The sequence below is a fragment of the Aedes aegypti genome, chromosome 1, assembly GCF_002204515.2.
Source record: "Aedes aegypti strain LVP_AGWG chromosome 1, AaegL5.0 Primary Assembly, whole genome shotgun sequence".
NCBI classification, from domain to species: Eukaryota; Metazoa; Arthropoda; class Insecta; order Diptera; family Culicidae; genus Aedes; species Aedes aegypti.
Window position 1 is genome coordinate 61449488 of NC_035107.1, and position 12824 is coordinate 61462311.

General features: G+C 35.5%; 1 protein-coding gene across 1 annotated transcript in view; it reads right to left on the minus strand.

Annotated features, from left to right (window-relative positions):
- LOC5570123 (BLOC-1-related complex subunit 5) overlaps positions 1 to 12824 on the minus strand; it is a 143719-nt gene that overhangs the window by 61716 nt on the left and 69179 nt on the right. The window lies entirely within an intron of this gene.

Sequence of the window (12824 nt, forward strand, 5' to 3'; positions counted from 1 at the left end):
AAAGTCGTCCACGCCTTATAAATTGCTAGAAAATTAAACAGCTCGTCCTCTTTACCATTCAAGGAACGAGCATTCCAATCAAAATAAAAAAAATGATCCATTAGAGAAACGTAATCCGATAACATTCCAGTTGAAAAATCAAAATCAGATGAAGACATGTTACTAGAAGTAGGTTATCCGACGTATGTAAATTAGCTTGTCAATGAGCATGATTATAATTGGGTATGATTATTGATCAAGCGATCATTAACTGAAAAATAAGAATTGTTGGAGATTCTGCCTGGGAAATTGCGGCTACGAAATATGTTGTCATTCATCTGCATGTTACGAGCTTCAACAATTCGTTTACGAGAAGGGCAATCCCAGAAGTTAGACAGTTACTCTCTCAATTTACGCATTCAAAGTTTTGGACATCTTCCTTCACAATAATAATTTTATTAGTAAAAAATACGTTCTTAGCGCGAGAAGAATCACTGCAAATCATACCTTTAGCATCAATACGACAACGTTTGGAACCTCATGACCTCACTTTTAGCACTGACAGTACGGAGTGAGGTCCATGTTACATGGACGACCAACATAAGTCTTGCTTTTGCTAAAACTTTAATATTATTAAGATTACTTTTGTTAAAGTTAATTACACAATATTCTTGAGAAAGCCCTTTACGACGAATGTCACATTGAGTTCTCTTTGCCATAATGATTCTTTGGACTGTGAAAAATCCAAGTAAATCATTTATTCCATTTATGATCTCTTCAGATGAATTAAAGTCACTTGAGAGACCTTTCAAGACGACATTGAACAAACATTCAGTTTTGTCGTCCTAAGTAAAAAAAATGTGCCTCTGCTCTTCAAGATGTTTGAGAAGAAGTTCGCAAACTTGAAGAATTTTCGGCAAAACGCGAAGCTTTCTTTGCGATTTGGGAGGATTATGGGGAATAATGGAGTTCAAGATCTCCTGTCTAAATCCTCCGAATTCGAAACAACTGACCACGATTGGCGGCACCCTTTGTTTCCTCACTTGAATCAAAGAACCTAAGCTTCCTCGATTTGATGTTCGGAAAATTGTTCGCCCCTTTTGAAACCAATATATTTTGGAATCGCCCCCCTTAAACAAATATACATGCAAAAAATGTCCTTGAATTGCATTTCCATGGAATGATTACTTATACAATAAATATTATGTTAGATTAAAAAAATATTATTAATTTATTGAATTTGTTTTTGATACATGTTTGATACTGAAATAATTTTCAGAAACTGTGAAGAATAAATGTTTAACGTTTTTTGGAATGTTTTCTTATCCAATTAAAATTCATGAAAAAATATATGAATGAAACAGGTATTTTGATTCTATACCATTACCCGGAATACCATTACCCGGAATGCAATTTACCGGAAGACCATTTACCGGAATGTACCATTACCCGGAAAAACCATTTACCGGGATGCAACATTACCCGGAAAGCCAAATCTTCCATTTTCGACGATCTTTCATTGATGCGCAGCACAAATTATGTCACGCTAACCATGGACATTCTCGACTCCCTCGGTTTCCATAAACACTATTTCAAAAGACACCTCCAAACAGCTATGGACCAAATATGTTGTTCTTCTTGCTAGCATTACGACTCAACTGGGGCAAAACCTGCTTCTCAGCTGTTCTATCTAGGAGCATTTCTACAGTTAATAGCTGAGAGCCTATGTCAACAGACCATTTTTGCATTCGTTCATAGTTTGACAAGTATGTAAGTACTCTAGCTCTGAAACGTTGTCAAATTTGTCATCCAGAAATAATTTTGAACCGGCGGTATTCAATTCTACCAACCTCAGCTTGATCTTACTGAATAACTTCACTTTGCCGCATCGTAAACCTTAAACTATGAACGAATATCACGACACCAAAATTTGATTGAACATGTAATTTTATTGGCGACCTAATTAGAAAAGAATCGCCTTATATAGATCGGAAAACTATGCCTTCAAATTTAGGTTATAAAACTAAATATTACAGTGATAATAAATCTTCGAGCTGTTTAGTAGAATACCTATAAGTAGATGACAAAACCGAATTTAGTACCATAGGGGAAGACGGGGTAAGAGCGCCCGCCGGGGTAAGACGGACCACCTCCAGTTTGGCATGAAAATGGTGGTTTTCTTGAAAGTTCACCAAGCACTTTGCATAAACACATGATTGTTGACATTCCAAAGCATTTAGGGTGATACCAACATTATTTTTTCAATGACAAATATCAAAAACAGAGTTTTTGCTCGTAGATACTGAATTTGATCTAATTTCAACAGATGCTGACTTAAGGATTTCGGAAGGGATTTTTTGTCAAAACATATCAAATTACCCGTCCACGCTTTAACATAAATGTGTAATATGCTTCAGCGAAGTGAAATATGAATATTAAATATTTAGCTTTGAAATAAGGCCCTACTTGTGAAAATTGCGCAAGCAGGGTAAAACCGACCACTGTTGATGGGGTAAGACCGCCACCCCTAATTTATACCAAATAAAATGTCGAAACCATTTTAAAAGTCGTGACTACGTTGTACATTACTATTTAAGTAAAATAAAATCAATTTTGTAAAAAAATCAAACCAAATCAGCATATTTTCCCAAAGTATGGGTATCTTAAGGTAATGATAAGTATATATCTCAGTTTTTTGACCGAATTAAACTTAAAAATTATTCAATATCCACGTTAATCAATATAGAAATCATAAAACAATATACTTTTTAGAATAACAGGGAACTGATATATTTTTCTTCGCAAAATTTTGAACGAAAATCGAGGTGGTCGCTTTTACCCCGTGGGTGGGCGGTTTTACCCCGTCGCTAGAAAAAAATCGTGATAAGAAATCACTTTTTCAAGCTTCATGAAATAAATAAATTTTAACGAATACAACACCTGTGATATTTTATGATCATGCCCAAGGCTTCAAAAAACGACATGCTGCGTCGAAAAAGTATTTATTGATTCTTGATTTTGACATATGAATTTAATTACTTAGGCGGGCGGTCTTACCCCGTCTTCCCCTACCATTTAATTCCACTAGAGTTTGTATCCTTTGACAGATACGCGTATTTCGACCTCAACTGTAAGGCCGTCTTCAGTGTCGTGTACTAGACTCGACTCTAGTACACGACACTGAAGACGGCCTTACAGTTGAGGTCGAAATACGCGTATCTGTCAAAGGATACAAACTCTAGTGGAATTAAATGGTATAGTACTAAATTCGGGGTTTTCATCTACTTAAATATTACAGGCAAGGATTGAAAGAAGGAAAATAATTATTAATTTTCTTTTATATCCGAGACCACTTGAAAGGTACCATCATTATACATCGAAAACGAAAAAAGCCTAACAAATAAGGTTGGTTCCATTTGAGTAAATGGAACATCTCAGCATTTAAAAATGTTTGGAGTTATGATAGTTTTCTTATTCCTTTACGTTAGAACAGATCAGAATCCAATTTTAATATTGACCAAAATATAAAAAAACACTTATCTTGCGAGGGAAGCAACATACAGCAGTTCAATTCTCATGTCAGCTTTATGGTTTGGGGAAAGCTAAAAAAATCAAGACAAAAACTAAGAGTGCCTTGGTGATTGAGAGTAGGGACACTATTGTACCCCGAATTCAATGCCAGTGTAATAAACAAGAAAGAACAATTAGCAATCAAAATAATAAGATATTTTGCCAAAAATGCCGAGATCGGTGGAACTCGAAAGAACCGCCAACCAAATAAAGAAGGGTGAATATCAGATGACCCGGAATGGATCATACTAGAAAAAGGAATATACCGGGAATTTACAATCGGTGTAATGACGTTTGCGGAAATGCCATTCGGCGAATTGACACTCGGCAAAAAGTATTAAAAATCCTAATCATTGCTTCTATATTAACATTTGGACATCCACGGTCGAATATTAAACGTAAAGTTACATAGTTGTAGCCAAATAAAGCCAGTTCAGCCAAGACAAGCTGAAAAGATAAGTTGAAAGAACAGCTTATGTTTAAAAGAAGGGTGAATCATTTATGAAATGCAAATATATGAAGATGGTGCATATTGACATGATCAAGTATAAAGATATCTGCTAAGAGTTCGACTATATTTTCAATGATTGATGAAATATCGGCAACGCAGTCTTTTCTGTTAAAAACGAGTTTTATTATTTAACCCGACGTTTCGACGCTGGTATGGCGTCTTCTTCAGGGGAAAAATGATACGAAATGATACAAAACGAACGTATCATTTTTCCCCTGAAGAAGACATCATACCAGCGTCGAAACGTCGGGTTAAATAATAAAACTCGTTTTTAACAGAAAAGACTGCGTTGCCGATATTTCATCAATTATAAAGATATCTTTGACTCCTCTCTGGTGCATTTTTAACTAAGAACCTTATCTTTGAAGGTCATTCCAAATATTTTTAAGTCAACATATTGACATGAATGACCATAAAACGGTTTGAAGGACGTTAATGAAAAAAGTCGAGAAATGGAGATATAATTTTTTCCGGTAAATGGTCCTTCCGGGTAATGGTTTTCCGGTAAATGGTTCATTCCGGCAAATGGTTTTCCGGGTAATGGTCTTCCGGTAAATTGCATTCCGGGTAATGGTTTTCCGGGTTATGTCGGAGAACCAGCCTAACAAATAAGGTAGGTTCAATTTGAGTAAATGGAATATCTCAGCATTTAAAAATGTTTGGAGTTATGCTAGTTTTCTTATTCCTTTACGTTAAAACAGATCAGAATCCAATTTTAATATTGACCAAAATATAAAAAAACACTTATCTTGCGAGGGAAGCAACATACAGCAGTTCAATTCTCATATCAGCTTTATGGTTTGGGGAAAGCTAAAAAAATCAAGACAAAAACTAAGAGTGCCTTGGTGATTGAGAGTAGGGACACTATTGGCCATTGTAACGTCCATCTTTGGAACCTCAATAGATCTACTTTTTCTTTGAATTTGATTGCTATTTTTCTCCGAATGTTATAATTCTGAATGTCTGTACCCCGAACTCAATGCCAGTGTAATAAACAAGAAAGAACAATTAGCAATCAAAATAATAAGATATTTGGTCATTTTGGACTAAGCACATTTTGCCAAAAAAGCCTAGATCGGTGGAACTCGAAAGAATCGCCAACCAAATAAAGAAGGGTGAATATCAGATGACCCGGAATGGGTCATTCTAGAAAAAGGAATATACTGGGGATTTACAATCGGTTGAATGACGTTTGCGGAAATGCCATTCGGCGAATTGACACTCGGTGAAAAGTATTAAAAATTCTAATCATTGCTTATATATTAACATTTGGACATCGACGGTCGAATATTAAACGTAAAGTTACATAGTTGTAGCCAAATAAAGCCAGTTCAGCCAAGACAAGCTGAAAATATAAGTTGAAAGAACAGCTTATTTTTAAAAGACGGGTGAATCATTTATGAAATGCAAATATATGAAGATGGTGCATTAGAGTGATGCAAATTTTGAAATTTGTGCTCCCCTATGCTTAAACGATTTTTATCATGGTAAATAGCATCCTCACAAAGTTTGAAATGATTTTGAAAAAATTTGACTGTGCACATGCCATTTGAAGTTTATATGGAGATTACTATGGATAACGCCAACTTTTTGTGTTCAGCCCTCTAATCTCTTCTAATATTTTATGGGAAAGTGAACGAACTCTGCTCATGTGAAATCTTCCCAGCTATAACTTTGCCGAAGACCTACAGTTACTTTACATTTTGAGTCTACAGTTGCCCTATTTACAACAAGACATGAAGAATCAGCCGTCGCATGATATGTTTTGTTGTCAAAATCGAAATGTCCCCTATGGAAGGTTCCCCCGGAGCACTTGGCGGCGCCATGAGTGGCCAAATCTGTACAAGACTCATTTTCAACTTATAATAGGGTATTTTATGATAAGCTAGAGAGAAAACAATATTGCGCGACATATTTTGAGTGAATAATTTGATTGATCCCAATTCGGATCCACTAACGGCACCGAATCCGGGGAAATGGTCATATCTTGGTTGTTTCTGGACCGATCTTAATACTTGGCGCACCAATCGCTTCAGAATTTGATCTTCTATCTTCATGTGCAGTAAATTTTTGTTTTTTTACCGATATCTTTGCTAAAAATACGTCATAATTTTACTGCATAAGACATGCTTCCGGAAATCCGGACTATTACCGGTATCCGGTGGTCATAGTTCATCTCCGTGGATGCACCTCAAAACTAGATTAGTTGTCCCGTCTATTACTTCTTAAAGAATTGAAATCGATCAATTTTTGTCAAAGTTACAGCATTCCAAAGTTGGACTAATTTTTGCCTGTCCCAGTTATTTTGACAACCCCCTGTATGTTCTACCTACAGCAAAAAGCAGTGTTGCTCTGAAAGTAATTGAATGATCATCTCAGCATGATCTACACTTTGGAATCGATTATTACAAATTATCCTTACGTCCCATCAAAATATGCACTTCGGAAAAGTTGAAGCTGGGAAAATTTCACATAAGCAGAGTTTGTTCACTTTTCTATAGATTTTTACGACGAGCAGTTAGAGGACTGAACACAAAAGGTTTGTCTTTTCCATAGTAATTCCCATATAAATTTCAAATGGCGTGTGCACAACCAAATTTCTTCCAAATCAGTTCAAATTTTGGGAGAATGTTTTTCATCATAATTGACACCGTTTAAGCACAGGGGAGCAAAAACTTCAAAATTTGCATCAGTCTTATGGTGCATATTGACATGATCAAGTATAAAGATATCTTAGGCCTCTCTCTGGTGCATTTTTAACTAAGAACCTTATCCTTTGTGGTCATTTTAAATATTTTTAAGTTAACATACTGACATGAATGACCATAAAACGGTTTAAAGGACGTTAATGAAAAAAGTCGAGAAATGGAGATATATTTTTTTTCCGGTAAATGGTTCTTCTGGGTAATGGTTTTCCGGTAAATGGTTCATTCCGGTAAATGGTTTTCCGGGTAATGGTCTTCCGGTAAATTGCATTCCGGGTAATGGTTTTCCGGGTAATGTCGGAGAACCAAAACCTTTAATTTTTAACACAAACATTTTGTTTTTGACAATCATCAAGTACTGTCCATCATAATTTTGAAATGACCATACTTGGAGGTATGAACGATAAAATAGTTCTGGAAATAGTTAGGCTTTGAATTGACTGTTATTCAGATGCATTAATATTAGATTCTTTCAAGTTATTTCTGTGTCCTTCTAACGTTCTGAGTAATTATTTTTAATAGCTCTCATATTATTTTTTTCGCCCCGTACTTGGATTTTTCGCCCCCCATATTCCGTTTTACAAATTTTCGCCCCCTTGGACCTGAAAATCGCCCCCTGGGGGGCGAATTCGCCCACTTTGGGAATCACTGTTTGATTGCTCATTTCGATGCAGTTATCAACAATAACCATTCCACCTTTGGAAGAAAGCGCACATTCCGGAGGAACGTCCTTTCTTCCATTTTTTCCACGTTAAGTTTTAAAACCCACTTTTTGGAAGGAAGTTGTGAATTCATATATTCACCCTTCCTTTTGTTCGTGAAACTAAATATATTCAGTAAACATATAGAAATGACCTTCTAAGAGTTTTTTTTTTCCAAGAAAGATTACCACCGTTAGTGTTCCTTGTGATGAAATCTACTGTACTACTGTACTATACTATTTTAATTTGCGTCATATTTTTTATTGTACAAAAAAGGTTCGAATATGTCTAACTGATTTTTTTCCACGTCGCCGCGTATCAAAAATATTTCGGCGCACAGGTCTGGCGGTGACAGATCAATCGACTAAAATCCTAAAATGTCTCAATCCGCAAACGATCGACCAGGGGAATCGACACTAATGGATCTGGTTTACAGATCCGTTCGGAATGATACACATTACTGCTGATCAACAGCTCAGCGTCTCAACGTCGTCCAGATCGGGAATGCTGATTAGTATTTACCCGCCCGTTAAGAATTTAAATTGCGTAATGTGAACACACATAGCAGAAAAACTCCTTGCGATGAATTATTCACAACAATGTGGGCCGGTTTGGGGGCTTTTGCAGTTATACTTTCTGTTTCGCGCTAATGTCATTCCGTGTAGCTTTGTAACGCGCTGGTAGGTACTGAGTCTGATGCGACTTTTGCATGCAATCGAGCTCGCGTGAGTTAACTGACTGTGTGGACCCAACGCCGTTCACTTTTCAAAAAGGTGCTACCGCTGGCTGGAGTGATTGAATGCGATTCCTCACGAATTACATGTACAACAGAACTTACCTTTGGAGTGGTCTTCGATCATTGAATGATCGGTTCTCACACGTAGCGATCGACATTAATCATCTTCACCTAAATCCGCGAGAAGAACTTTGTTCTTCGAACTTATATCCGAACATGGGTGGAACTGAAACGCAAAAAAAAAAACAACAGTGGAGAACAAAGACGCATTACACCCCCACAACCTGTGTGGCTGTTGATACACATTTTGTCGTAGGCAGATTTGCGGCCTTGTGGCTTAACGAGGGTAATGAGACTGGCGCGTCGTCTTTTACCAGCACCCGTACTTTGTAGAATGAGTTCAGATGCTCTTGTCCCAAGCTGTGATCATTTGTTTGACTTTAATGACCTGAATATTGTCATTTGTTCATAATTTAGATAGCCATTTTCATAATTTTGAGATATTTTGGGCACAAATGTCTACTTCATTGGTCATCAGGTGGAGAACAAACAGACAATGCTGTATCAAGCGTATAATAAAGTGAAAATCATTAAGCGTATAAAATACGGCAGACTTCAGTGAGTTGGTCACTTAGTGTAAATGTCGGAAGAAAGAATTACAAAAAAAATATCTCGCATAACGTATGATCTCGCCCTAAAAGCTCCATTGATAACTGAGAACACTAGGCTGAGCAGCAGGCCCTGTCCTAGTGAGGACGTCATACCAGAAAGAAGCAGAAGAAGGCGGATTCAATTTTTTATTTGTGTAAATATTAAACCGTATAATATCGACATCGCTGAGTTCAATATGAGCATCATTTGTCTTAAACTGTAAAATCAGTCACATATTCTTCGTCGTCAACCATGCGGTCATATTTTGCTTACGATCCCTCTACCAATTTGTATTATACCATATGATCATTATGCCAAATCACCCAATCTATCATACGATTATGCCAACGATGGCTGTATCTTCAAGTGAGAGTGGATCATAAGAACTGGTAGTAAATATCGGTCTTCTGCACTTCATCATCATCCGTAAGAAAAAAAAATGCATCAATCTTCCGACACTGCAACCAGCCAGCACCTTGTTTCGCTTTGCTCGACCGATCCCAACCGACCGATCGATGCGCACCAGCGCGCGCTTACCTACTCTACTACCTACTCCTCCACACAATGCTGAACTGTTCACAGTCACCCCATAGTTGTGAATCAACTGAGGGTCATTTTTTAGAATAATACACGATTAAACATTATGATGATACGGTATAAAATATAATTACCGTAATCCGAGGTAACATTATTCAGTTTTATTGATACTGTTTAAATATCTACCTATTTCATTTTTAAATGCAAATGTTTGCAAGTTTTATATTTTTATTTCGAAAAATCGACAAATTTGCGCATGAGCTGAACGCATTTTTTGCAAAAACTTTAATTTTTATAAGGTAATGAATATAAGATAATTCATGCTTTAAAAATAATTCGTCAATAAATGTTGATCCGATTTTTTTACGAGTTGAGCCATTTCGATCAACACCGGATCACTGTACTATCCTGGCACTGCGTAATACATAGTTGTTTTCATGAATACACTTCGAATGTTCATTTCTTGAGTATTTCTGAAAGATGACCAATTAAACATCCCACATATGTGAATCAGTGAAAAAGACCTATTCTATATTATGTATAAAATGGACTCGTATTAAGGAAATTTACGTATTCTTTTATAATATTCGCAGTTATTCGTTTTGGTATTATTTTCTCAAAAATTATTATTTTTCAAACTGGCTCACACTACACGCAGAACTTCATGCGAGATTTATGTATTGTAAATTTAGCACCTTATCGAACGCGACGATTTCATTTTTGCACTCATTTTTCCACTTGAGTTGAGAACAATCCATAGAAAATACAGATTCTATTGTTTCCCCCACCAATCAATATGAATTTAAAACAATACGCAAAATGCCATTCAAAACAATAAAAAACATTATTTTTTAAAGTAATCCACTACATTTTCATACCAATAAAAAACAATATATCGTTTTTTTTTTTTCAAAACTATGTATGAGAAAATATCAATAATTGTTGTGTTACTGGAATGATGTTTGTAAGGTATAAAACCATTAAAATCCAATACAGTGTTCTGTTACAATATATTAAATTGTTATTGAATTGTATATTGAACCAAAAATAATGTTTAGAAATTCAATTACAATATTCTGTACTGTACAACCAATACGTTATATTGAACATTACTTCATTCACTGAATGGTACGTTTTTGACCGGGTGTATCTAAACATCAAAGCGGAAAAAGGCTTACCGTAAAATGGAGTGTTACGGACTCGTGGGGTTTTAAGGGATTGGACTTCACCATCAAGTTTGGCAAGTCACAAAACCGTCGAAAGTTGATATATCAGTCATCTGAAATGCTTGATTTGTTTGGAGGATCGTGACGTGCATTATGTGATATGGGATGTCTATTTAAATTAAGTACTGTAGAGTCTAAATATTGAAAACGATTCAAAACATTTTCTTTAGAATTTAACAGGCTAAATACATTTAACTACAAAACTGTGAAATAATATTAAGAAAAATATGTGAGTGACTTAGAAGATAAGTAGGGGGAGATCCCCCAGTACCGGACACTTAAGCCACTAAATTCATAATTCGTAATATATTGATTTTATGGGCTCGTGTTACCAATTTATGATAAATATTAGGGGTATTCACTTAAAGCTGCGTAAAGTGAGATTCTGCGTAACTTTTGCAGAGAAATATTTCACATGAAATATTCCCCTTCTGATTCTTTTGGATGTCAAATGAGAGATTTATAATCTAGTCACCCACTGAAAAAGTCAGCTATCAATATCCAAAACAGTTCAAACTTTAATCATTTTTTATAAGTTTTTAGAGGGTTTTAGGTACGATTCAGCCGTTTCCATTCAAACTAAGGCAAATTATTAGTCCATCCTTACATCCATCTAAAAAAACCAACATTTGTTTCTAGCATTTCCGTGGGAACATCTGGAGCTGGTCAGCTGGTTCATCCATTGGCGATAAAAATAAAATTACCCAAATAATGATGAGGAGTATGATTTGTGTAGTAGAATAATAAATTAAGTGGGTCACTTACAATAGATACAATACATTTCAAGTTTAGCCCGAAACCGATGTCAAGCTTCTGTAGTACTGGTTTTAGTCAATCATCGGTTGTGCGTCACCAACAACCAACTTCCTTCCCCCAGCACAGCCCATCCATAAATCCAAAAAAGTAATTTGTAAACATCTAAAAAGTCATTACATGACGATAGCATTTTCCAATACACCAAACTTACAAGGACACATTCTAAAACCAACTATAGGCTGAGAATATCCTTTTCAACCATGTTATTAAAAAAAATCTGTAGGAACGGTAATGGGATGTATGCGCTGATCGAATATTTTTCATTCCAGTGGGTATTTGTTGAATCTTTTGCTCCCAGCAACACGAATGTATAGTTATTTCGAAAACTTTCGTTTGGATTTACAATATTGACGTTTGTCATATTTTCAAAGAATTCTTAGCTTTCTTGGATTGAAAAACCGTTAAATGTCATCATTCTGAAATGTTTCACTGGCAATTTACGAAATGTCGTGAAACATTTAAGATAATCAATTTAGCATGACTTACTCAGCGCTTTACGCAGTTTAGTGAATACCCCTATTATCATTTTTATAGTGTACAAAAATAAATTTGAAAAAATAAATATAAATTTTGACATTGCATTTTGATGATGTATTTTAGTATCAAATTGATCGATCTTGAAAGGTGGCACCCAATACCGGACACGATCTGGAAATGCTTCGAATTCTGTAAATTTGAACATCATTGAATGTGTACACTATAGAAATAGTTTATAATTACCAATTCAATGCATTTGCAACAATTACTAGAATAATATGAGTTTTTCTTAGTTTGCAAGATGCCGATTAAAAACGTCTTTCATATATGATGAAAAATAGCACATCTTACGATGTTGTTCTGAATGTTCATTCTTCTTAATTTTATTGCATGTTCGATACCATGATCGACGGCACCCATGAAAAATGAAAGTATTTTGAGACACTGATGCAATAATTAAAAAGATATCATATAACAAATCAAGCTGTCCGAAACTGAGGGACAGGAGAAGCTTAACCAAAATTGTAATATGTCCATATTTGGTTCAATTATGGTACAAAATACATTCATACTATCAAATTAGGATTATGTCCGATCATGCTTGCGGGATCCAAAGTATTTTTTCATATTCAAAATAATTACTAAATAGGCTCAAAATTAAGAAAATACGTCAATTTTTTGAAGATTTCCAAACTTTTCTACTTTTTTAAAAAGGCATGCATATTTCAAGGATGTGTTATTCTACGCAAACATTAGTCTACATAATAGCTTTCTTTTCTACTAATACACCATCTTGATTGGACCATGATTTCTCAATGTTTCGACTTTGTCCGGTATTGGGTGCTGTCCGGCACTGGGGGATCTCCCCCTATATTTAGTTAAGATCACAAAGTAGACAAACATTTGTGAAAATTT